At 34.1% G+C, this 11,966-nt stretch overlaps 1 non-coding gene across 1 annotated transcript; it reads right to left on the bottom strand.

Moving 5' to 3' along the window:
* Positions 1 to 6,465: 6,465 nt before the first annotated feature.
* Positions 6,466 to 6,537, bottom strand: TRNAE-UUC (transfer RNA glutamic acid (anticodon UUC)). Its single transcript has one exon. It is a non-coding gene; the product is annotated as a tRNA-Glu (tRNA).
* Between the last annotated feature and the right edge of the window lie 5,429 nt (positions 6,538 to 11,966).

The following is an 11,966-nucleotide window of genomic DNA, read 5'->3' as shown; positions in this document are numbered from 1 at the left end:
TAAACCACACATTCAGAAATTACAAACAATATAGCCAATACAAATGGATTTTCATGAGTTAACTGGTGATATGTACCTTCAGAATATTAACAAAGCAGTCAGATTTGTTAACAGGATCTTCCACAAAGCTTCTTAAGCCGGCTAGAGGGACAACGGAAGGCGGCTGAGAAGATGATGAAGACTGTGTTGTACCTATTTTTGTGGAAGTTAATGGGTTAGTGAAAGGATGATTTTTAACAATATTATCCTCATCTGTTTCTTCATCCTCTTCTTCTTCATCATTATCATCTTCAGCATTAACAACTTTACCACTCTTGTCACTACTAGCAGTGGCTTCATCACCATCTGTTGACAAAATTGGTTCTGCATCGTAGATAACCAACTTTACAGATACGCATTAACACATATTATACATATTATGTCAAGGCAGCAGACAATATTAAAGACATACTCCTTTTCTTTGTTTGTTGAGAAGTTTTGCCAGTTGCACGTTTCCATAGACGCTTTGTGTGTTTCCCAGTTTTCTTGGTGGTAGGCGGTTTTGGATTAGCCTCAATAATTTTCACATCAGATGAGGAGGGCTGTGCAGTATCATCATTACCGCCCTCCGTAGGCCGTTCAGGGCTCTTCAGTTGTTCTTCAAAAATAGTATCTTTAACCTTATCGGCCTCAAGTTCAATAGCAGTCTTTGGCCGCTCAGTAACAGTAAGAGAATCCAGATTGGTCTTCTTAAATACTTTAAAGACCTGCATCTCTTCTTCTGCAAAAAAAAAAAAAAAAAAAAAAAAAAAAAAAAAAAGACACATTGAATGCATAGCAATAAGAATGCATTCTACAATAACATAGTACAAATAAGGCATATTTATAAATCGCCTACCACAGCCTTTACAGTGCAGCACTGGTACAAATCCAGCACGCCAATTATCAGTCATCCCACAACGCGCTAAAATGGCTTCGTTATCAGCATATGAACGTTGTGGCAGTTCCAACGATTTCCACTCTTCAACAGTTGTTCTTTCATCATCAGACAAAACAATTGATTTACTTACTTCTATTTTAGTTTTCCTCCATTTTCGAATGTTTGCCCAATTGTCCTGTATAACTCTTTCGTTAACAAAAAAGAATGGTTTTTTCCATCTTTTTAAGGAGGTTTCTTTTGTTCCGGTAAAGGCCTTATTAGCTTTACAATCAAAAGTGTACCAGCATTTACTCACCAATCGAGTCCTAAACAACTCGTGAAAAACATTTATACTTGGAATTTTGCCAACAGCATTACAGTACAATTCAAAAAGCACAATTTTTTGCAAACCAAGTGGATGAATTTGACTAAGGCCAATCCCATAATGAGACAGAAGTTCTTGCAAGAAAACGATGAGAGGAATACGAAGGTTACCTATTGTAAGTTGAAGCTTATATAGTGTAATCATCTTCTTAGGTGGTTTGTTTGCCCTATCATCAGGAGAAGGAACCACGGGGTTCAGCAACAACAATAATAAATATGTGGATTGGCTCGATCTACACTCACGCTCAAACAACAATCCGTCAATTATCCAACTAACGCCATCATCCGTCAACTTTTGACGCGAGTTAACGGCGTGAACTTCCGGCAAAATGCGCCACATCGTTTGACTAACGCTGGGTTAGAACGAGTCTTAGAGATGAAATGTAACCTAAATTGGCCAACTCATAATTAAGTAGTAATGGTGTATCCTATGGGATACACGCATAAAAGCACCATTTTCATACAGAAAAATGGATCAAAAAGCACAAAAGATAACAAAATTTAGCGGTATTCAGTATTTACCGCCCAACGTAGAGCAGGCCGTCCAATGTCAAGCGTAAGCCCTGCAGACAGCTTCTATGCATAAGCCCTTTAACTCAGCGCGTGAACGGCACGCAGCCACGTCAGCACACGCCACCGACATTCCGGATACTTCACGTAACAGAACCATTCAGTGATTGACACGTGTATCCCGTGAATTTCGGACATTCTACGCCTATAAATAGATCCCCTGGGTCACCACATTTCACATCATTCCGATCTGAACTTCAGTCAGAAAGAAGTACACTTTCTCTCTCACACAGTTCTTTTTCACTCTAAAAGCACATTAGCCGCTTAGCAGCAATACGCTAGACGGACCATTATAGATTGGTCCACAGATTGATTGAGGCCACCCCACAGATCTTACATCTGTGTTCCGGGTCTGCAGAGATTATTTTTCGAGGGCAAACAACAATCAACGGTATACGTCACACGCTGAGCAGCTATTGTCTTGTACTGGTACCTTACAGCCGCTATACGAAAAATCGTACCAACAAGTAGATAAGAAGTTGAAACTGCTGCCACTAGTTATCGAAGTCACAGGAACTTGATGATGAAGATGAAATGGAGAATTAACGACCCACCTAGAGTGACATCATCTTATTCCTTTGTTCTTTACGGATACGAGAAATCGCTGAAAATTTGGTATCAAGTTATTTATAAACAGTTTTGTCTTAATTGTATTAATCAATATCAATGGTGATCAATTGACACATTCTAATAATTAGTGTTATTGTGGCTAGTCCAAGGGTATTCTAATCTTATAGTTAGATATTACGGAGTATCTTTTAAGACCGTCGAACTATGTGTAGTTTTGTACTCCCTTGCATAAAAGTACATCAAAGGTCAATTGTGTCTGTTTCATTTGCGTTCAATTTGGAACCTTGAGATTGTTAGACATAATTCATAAGTAACTCTGTAATTTCAAGATTTAGAAAAGAAAAAAAAAAACGCACCTTGCCCCGGAAAACAAGCAAAGTGTAAGAAGAAAATATTACTATATTATCTAATAGACAAAAAAGGTGAATAGTAATTAGGAATATTTTCGTCTTTTCATTTTTTTTAAATTCTAATTAAATTTCACTGCACCAACAACGACTCTCATACTTTTTTCAAATATTCAAATCGACCCCCCAACCAGGGGGAAGTGTCAAATAACCATTTTCATAAAAAATCTTAAATAAACTCTACCCAAATATTCAACGGGTCATATCTTCTCGCTCGCAACGAGTTAAATTTTTCCGACACCATCGTTAAACTCGAAATAATTTTAGGAACACAATGTCACTAACTATACGCAAAACGGACGCTTTTTAAAAAACGCTAAATATTTGGGGTAACTTTCATACACGTTGATTTTGCGTTAAATTTTTAAAAGTCGATAGTTACATAGCTAAACGCGGACATGGACATATATTGTTAATTTAAAATAACATTTAAATCTTTCACGGATTATACCTTTTAGTTTGACTCGAGTTGCGCATCAACGACATCATTCTTTAGTCACGAAATAATTTTACAAACTAAATACAATAAAATACATTGAAAACCGAACCCCCGACACGAAGCGATGGTTCAACAACTAGTTATCCAATTAGAAAAACTGATGAACAGTAGCTTCAAATTATTATCTATATATTCAATTAGAAAAACTGATGAACAGTAGCATCAATATTACCAAACAATTTTGACTTGGAAAAACCCCACTTAAAAATATATACTCCGTATAATGTAATAGCTGTGGAATTTATTAGAAAAACTGATGAACAGTAGCGTCAATATTACCAAACAATTTTGACTTGGAAAAACCCCACTTAAAAATATATACTCCGTATAATGTAATAGCTGTGGAATTTAATAAAAACCAATGGCTGGTTGATTGGTTTGTTGGGCGTTCTTACAAGTTGTTGGTCCCTGGTTCAAGCCCTTGGGTTTGGTGGTTTTTTTTTTTTTTTTTTTTAATACGAATTTGTGGCTTTAATATTCTATTTTTAAAAAGTATACCAATTTGACTACATGAATGTTATTAGGCTGGTTTTAACCCAGCGTCACTTTTGCTCCGTCATCCCACATGGCTGCTTGTTTGACGCATTTGACGCCCCTAAGGCGACGTCAAAATTTGACCCCGGGGCTTGGCTTTAATAATTTTTTTTTTTTTTAAAGTATACCAATTTGTGGCTTTAATATTCTATTTTAAAAAAGTATACCAATTTGACTACATGAATGTTATTAGGCTGGTTTTAACCCACCGTCACTTTTGCTCCGTCATCCCACATGGCTGCTTGTTTGACGCCTTTGACGCCCCTAACGTGACGTCAAAATTTGACCCCGGGGCGTCAGTCGGAAATTTCACGGAGGTGTCAAATTTGTTTCAGCCAATCAAGATTTTACCACATATTTTTACATATTATTAGTTAATAAATTTTATACCCGACTACCAATAATATTTTACCACATCACCCACCACAAATTTAACTCTCAAATTTGATCTTCCCCTTTAAACAACTTCACCACAAGACCTTGCCGCATCACCAAAAAGTACATCACTTGCCTTTGACATCACAATTACGGTTAGGAATAGTCTTAGGTCATTATTCTACAAAAGTGAATGGTTAATGGTAGCCTGGTATGGTGCTCACGTGTATTGCTTATTGGTCTATAGTTAGAAACCGTTGAACTTTTTTTTTCTTTGTTTAGTTTTCTTTTTTTAGTTTTACATTTTAATTTTTCAAATTTAAAAACCTATTTAAACACAAAAACATCAATGAATTGATGGTTATGTGTCTTCTATGTCTACCGAATGGTCTTGGGTTTGAGTCATAGAAGTTTTTTTTTTTCAAATTTTTATTTTTCTACAAAAATTGGCAAGGTTTTTTTTTTGTTGAAAGGCAAAGTCACCCACCCACCTAATACTAACACGAATATATACACCACGAAGTGTCATAAATAGGACTCGAACTCTCAACCTTAAGGTTATAAGAGTGACCTCGATACCGCCAAGTCATTGGCTCTTTGATAAAATCGACAAGCTCTTACATGGTCAACCGAACTTCGACCGCAGCGAAGCGCGGTTGACCCCCAATACTTGTTTGTAAATCATTCAAAGTGTATGAAAATCATTTTAAGCACGTTGAATTAAAAAAATAAGAGAGTATAAGACAATATTTCTGATTGGTAATAACATTCATGTTAGAAAGTAGAAGACATGGAATATTGGAATGGTTGTTTAGAACATGGAACAGTTAAAGTGATTAAAAAAAAAAAAAATAGAAAAGCGCTTTTGGCTTAATTAGTGGTATCAAAACAAGTTATCAACCTTAAAGTTGTGAGTTCGAGTTTCGTCGCGGAAAAATAATATGTGTGTTTGTTTTCAAAAAAGAAAAAAAAACATTACGGAGTATATTTTGTAAGGTGCATGAATTTAGTAAATATGTTTTTCAAGTGCATGAGTATGGTCATAAAATCTCAACTGTATAAAGTATTTAATATATAATTATACGGAGTAATAATTATAATTATAATTATAATATTTATTAGTGATTTAACATTTAACACTACATGATAAATTAATGTTCTAGTAATTTAATGTAATAATTTATTTATTATACCAAAGAAGAATGAGAATTGATAAAGTTTTGTTGGGATTTTTCGCTTCAATAGCAGAAGCAAAGAAGTCAGATCAATGCAGCTTTCGTGCCCATCCTAAAGATCATATCCTCTTGCAGCTGGAGCTCTTGATGGCACAATCAAGCGAGTTTATGAATGAATGAAATCAGTTGAAGGAGCGGAGGTTTTGTGCAAAAAAGGACCAACGACGACCCTATCCTAAAGGAGAAGAAGGAGTAGGAGCAGAGTGGAGAATCTTTTTGGATTTCAGCCGAGAAGATTAGTAAAAGGAAGGATCAAGAATGTTATATATTTCAGGAGCTAGATCAGTTGCCGATGAACAAGTAAGAATTGCCTCAACAAAAATAGATGGAATTGGGCCTAAAAAAGCCATTCTGGTTCGTTATCGATTAGGTATCAGTGGGAACATAAAGATAAAAGAATTAACTAAGTATCAGATCGACCAAATTGAACAAATGATAGGTCAAGATCATGTTGTTCATTGGGAATTGAAGAGGGGAGAACGAGCAGACATCGAACGATTAATTTCTATTTCTTGTTATCGTGGAATTCTTCATCAAGATGGATCACCCTTACGCGGTCAACGAACTCATACTAATGCTAGGACTTGTCGCAAGCAAATTCGGAGATGAAAGAAGTCTACCGAAAGCATTGGTACTTGTCTGATCAATCACACTGATAGCTTCAGTAGTTCACTGAAATTTTTATTTGGGGATTTCACCGGTTACTAATCCATTATCGGTATAGTAGACCTCCTTGGCCACTTCCTCATCCCGATCACAAGGAGAGGTTCACTGTGATGGGGGTACTTCTTTTTTCCCTTCCGGAAAGAATGAAATGCATAGGGGACCATCCTTTTGTTGCGGCATGCTCCTCAGATTTACGGATTCACATGGGGCCTCAGGCCCTACTTAGTTGACTGCCAATGACAAAGGCTCCGGACCACCTTTTTCAGCCAGATAGCGAGCGATCACTCAGCAATGAACACTAACTGAAAGCGGCCGGGAATGAGTACCTATCCCTTACGGGAATCGAACCCGTGTCTTCGACATGAAAAGACGATGTCCTAACCACTGGACGAAAGGGACCAAAAATTCTTCATATACCGCTCCGTGGGCTCCGAGAATAGAAGCGGTTCGTTTTCTTTCTATACGAAATTAAAGATTTCGTTTGTGTTCATGTTGGCGATTTCAGATGTCATTTCAGCGGTTCGTCCCCCTTCCTACGGGTTTCCCCACCCCCTGAATAAGTAAGGCCCCGCTCTTTCTAATAAAAAAAAAGACGGATTTTATAAGACTCCGCAGAACGCAGTAACATTTACGAATATATGTATTTGTTTAAATTTTAAATCTAAAGGGTTTTTTTAATAAAATTAATACAGTATATTAAGATTAATATTAGTTATGGGGAAATTGACAAATATATAGTAGTATAAGACTTTTGTAGAATTAGACATATTCAACTTTGTAGTCGTTTATTTGCCTGCATTTTTTTTGTTTACATAATTATGGCAAAAACTGCAGCATATACAGAACAAAAAAAAGAATTCGACATATTCTTCTAATAGTTAGCAGCAGTCGTTTTAATCATTAAAAAGGCACCTGTTTCATTTTGTTTATAAAAAAGTAAGAATTCGACATATCTCAACTACAATGCATTATACACTGCTACTTGACAATGGACAGCTGATAATGGTAACAGAGAGGACCTGGGTTCTGTAAACGTTACCAACTTAAAGACAACAGTATTAAATTTGGACGTTATATTATATACGAGTATAAATATATAAAATATAAATATAAATATCATATAAAATTATACTATTTGGATTGGGAGATGATTCTGTTAGGTCCGATTAAACAACCTAGAACTTTTACAGTGATCAATAAACAAGATTTCCTTTATCAATTATATTAATCAACAAAGTAATCAAATTGCGGAACAATTGATTTGTGAAATATAAGAACGAACACACAATAATAACAATTAAAAGAGAAGATTTGATTGTATTGAAGTAATCGACATTTTTAGCTACGATACATATCATCTATTTATACTAAAACAGAGGAAGCATAATCCTCTCAAATATATCGTTTCCTAACTAACTATCCATTAATATAGGAAACTAGATAAAATCGTATCAAATCAAATCTTGTATTTGAATGCGAAGATATTCGCTTAAATGTAATCTCTTCATTCTTATCTTCAAAGATACACGCGTATTTGAATAAGTCTTCTTGCTGTCATTTATCATTTTGAGTCTGTATCTTCATAAGCTTCTTGAGTCTGTATTTCTTCTGACTCTGTATCCCAGACTCTGTTCTTCAAACTCTATATTACAGACTTAAACATACTTAACCAAAATAGTTTGACTCATCAGATTCTAAACATATTTTTCCAACAATCTCTTCCAAGCTAGATTTTGATTCATCCACACTAATATAATACAAACTACCTATTTTACCATTAAACTACTATTATGTCAATATACCATTTATAAGGCAAGAAGAACTTTTATCAATATTCCATGAAGCTAAATACTACAAAGAAGTTTTAAACTCCGGTTTTACTAGTTTTGTATTTTTTTCTTCTTCCAGATTTCTAGTTTTGTAAACTTCTTTCCAAATATTACTACAATATTTCAAAAAAAAAAAAAAACTTCATGTTCTAGTTATTTCATATATATATATATATATATATATATATATATATATATATATATATATATATATATATATATATATATATATATATATATATATTGTTAGTTTTGTTTTCGATAAAAAAAATTGATATGGTTACTTATGTAACGACCCGACTTTTCCGACTTGCTTTTATGCCTTGTATTTTTGCGAAACTGCGTATTTGTGCGTACTGCGTTGATTTATGCTTCGAAAACTTGATATACGTGTTTTATATTCGTATAAACCTTAAAATGTGCCTTAGTGTATGTGGAATGCTTAACTTGTTCATTGGATGCGTTATAACCGTTAGTGTTACTTGCCGTTACGATTAAACCGCGAACTGCGCGCACGTTTGACTTATGTCAGAATTTGAACTTTTGGACTGCGAAATATTAATTATTATTTTCTAATAATAATTACTTGGGCTTTTGGATGCTTAATTTTACTTATTTAATTGCTAAAGCCCAATAGTTAGTCTTGTTGGACTTTCTACCTTGTTGGGCTCAAGCCCACCCTACTCTAGCTAGTGACCCAATTAATTAGCCCAAGTATTATTACTAGTGGCCCATAATAATAAATAAATAATTAATTAATTAATTAATGAGTCATACTATCATAATGAATAAGGATTATCTATTTGTCACATGAGATTCTAGCATTAGTACACACTTTAGACAACCATGATCCATAAAGCAAAGTGGTGTCTCCCTCCCCCTACCCAAAACCCATGGCCACCAAGGCCACCATGGCCTTGTCCATGTCATCAATCCTTGTCATTTTATTTGCCTATAAATACTAGCCATTTATCTCACACTTGTTCATTTAATTTTCACACACAATTGTTCTTTCTTTCTTTCCTTTCTAGTAATACTTGTAAGTTTTCTTTTCCTTCTTCTTTTCCTCTCAATTTCGTGGTCATCATCATCATCATATGGAGATCAAAGTTCCTTTTAGCTTTGATCTTACTTATATCTTGTTGATTCAAGCATGAATCTTTCAAGAACATGGAAGATTCAAGCTTTCTAGCTTGAATCTTCATATCTTTTGTAGATCTACTTCTTTTATACTTTAATCTTTCTATTTTGTGATAAAGATTCAAACTTTTGTTTGTAATCTTCATGCATCTTCAAGATCCAAGCTTTATGCTTCAAGATCTTCAAGAACAAACAAGATGCAAGCTTTCTAGCTTGAATCTTCATATCTTTTTGTTAGATCTAAGTTCTTTTTACTTTGATCTTGTTATTTTGTTAAAAAGATTCAAACTTGTGTTTGTTATCTTCATATATCTTCAAGATCCAAGCTTTATGTTTCAAGATCTTCAAGAACACTTAAAGGTTCAAGCTTTCTAGCTTTGTAACCTTGTAACTTGTGTGAAATGGATCCAAGCTCTCTAGCTTAGGGTTACATCACCTCTTTTGACTTGGATTGTGCTTATACTTGTTGAAATGATGTAAAGTTTGTAGCTTTAGTTGTTACTGTGAATTGAAATTGTGTTAAGACTAAGGATATGATGTAACCTTGGTTCATCATCCATCTAAGACTCATGAATGAGTTGTGTTCTTACTTGGTCTTAATATATTGTGTATTTATGGTGAATCTTGGTCAAAAGTGATGCTAAACCATCAACGAGTTGTACACTTGAAGCTACAAGCATCAAGGATGAGAACCGTGATGAGCATCAAGCACCAAGAACCCCACCGGAGCACTTGTCCACTGATTTTCGTATCTGATCAGACCACCTGGGCTACTGGAAAGTTGATTTTCAGTTAGTTCGGTTCGAGTAGATGATTTTCCGTTTAGGCCTCGTCTTAATCCGAGTTACGGTTTAGGATTTATGGCCCTCCGATAGTCACTACACCCTATTAACGTTGTGCTGAAATTTCTGACCTACTCGGACTTAAACCGTCACCACGGTCAAACGAAGACGATTTAGGTTCTGAAAATTGGTCAGCTGTTAGGGGACTCCTATACGGAGCCATAGCCACTGACTATGCATCTTTTTGATTTACGTAGAGGTCGTAGCAGCTGACCTAAGTCAGCCTATTATTTCGATCTCTATTCTTGTCAAACTTACTTAGCTTTTATGATGATGAATGATGATGATGATGATACTTAAACTTATTTTATGCACTGTTAGAATTTATAAAGACAACCTACTGACCTAGTAACCCTTGATTTAGGTTGACGACCTTTCGGACCGACTTACTACTTGCGTACTTTCATTACCGACTTTACCGTTTTTATCACTGTGAGTTATAGCATCCCTTTTTACTTTAATTATTTTGGGACTGAGAATACATGCGCTTTTTACGTTTTACATACTAGGCACGAGTACTTAAACTTTATATGTGTGTGGGTTATACAACGGCATAAACATTCCCCTTAGCACGGTAACGTTTAGTCATTGGTTTTTGAACCGGTGAACGCGAATCTTAGATATGGATCCATAGGGTTTGACATCCCCACTCGGGCTAGTCGCGCTAGCATTTAACGGGTGTTTAATACTTCTTGAACATACGCACTCGCCAGGTGTACCTTCAGGGGGTTATAAACGTTAAGTCTAGTTACCGGATGCCCACGGTTATACATATACCTTATCATACTGATTTGAATTACTGATTTGAAACGCTTGTTTGAAGCACTGAAATCTCGTGACCTGTATTACATTACTGATTACAAACAAACTATAGCTCACCGACATTCGTGTTGACTTTTAAGCGTGTATTTCTCAGGTGCTTAGACGTTGTTGCTTCCGCTGTTAGACTTGCTGTCTTGGTGTTATAAACTTGATGTCTGGGTATTAGACTGACTGTTACAGACTTGCTGTGTTAGACTTCCGCTGTAATGACCCGAAAATTTTCAACAAATTTTAAACCAAACTCTTGATATGATTTAATGTTTTGACATGATAAGAAAAGTCTGCTAGGTTGAGTCTCAAAAATTTTTGAACTGTTTTCTTGCATTCATTTAACTTTCGACCATTCCCGACGATTCACGAACAATTATGTGTAAATATATATATATAAATTCTATAAGTGATATCATATATATTGTATTATATATAAAATTATAAATATCAAATATTCAGTATATTGTATAATTAGTAAATATGATATAATTAATAATTTGTAATAATAATATATTAAATTTAAATTATAAAATAAAATAATTGTTATAGTATTATTATTAATATTATTATCATGAATAATATTAATATTATTATAATCAGTATTATTAATTATTAATACCATTATTATTATAATTGTTAATAAACTAATAATTTTAGTCATTATTATAATTATTACTATTATGATTACTAAAAATTATTATTTCTATTTAAATTAGTATTTCCTTATTTTTATTACATTTATCATTATTACTCTTATCATTATTAATTTTAATATTAGTATTGTTAAAATAATTATTATTAATTGGAATTAGTATTATTACTTATACAATTATTAATTGTTAATACTAATTATATAATTTATAAATACAGATATAGAAAATGAACCAGTTTCATATCTACATCAACAATATATATTCTTGTCTCTAAATCTAAACAAATGAACTTAAAATCTCAAATATAAAACAAAATTCTGTTACATGTAATTATCTGCTTTATTTTTTCTTATTCTCCTTATTGAAAAATGAATTGTCCTTCCTGTCTGTAATTTGTACCCATCGAAATCTTCACTTCAATAAGACAAGCGAGTAATCACAAATTCTGTTAGCCATCTAATTCACCTTCGTTTCACCTGGATCAATCTGATAGATATTAAATTCACAGAATTGTACGAATCTGTTAGCCATCGCTTTCCCTTCTTTTACTT

This window comes from Rutidosis leptorrhynchoides, chromosome 3 (assembly GCF_046630445.1).
Source record: "Rutidosis leptorrhynchoides isolate AG116_Rl617_1_P2 chromosome 3, CSIRO_AGI_Rlap_v1, whole genome shotgun sequence".
Classification (NCBI taxonomy): domain Eukaryota; kingdom Viridiplantae; phylum Streptophyta; class Magnoliopsida; order Asterales; family Asteraceae; genus Rutidosis; species Rutidosis leptorrhynchoides.
Note: the sequence above shows the minus strand (reverse complement) of the source record. Positions and strands in the feature narration are given on the sequence as shown.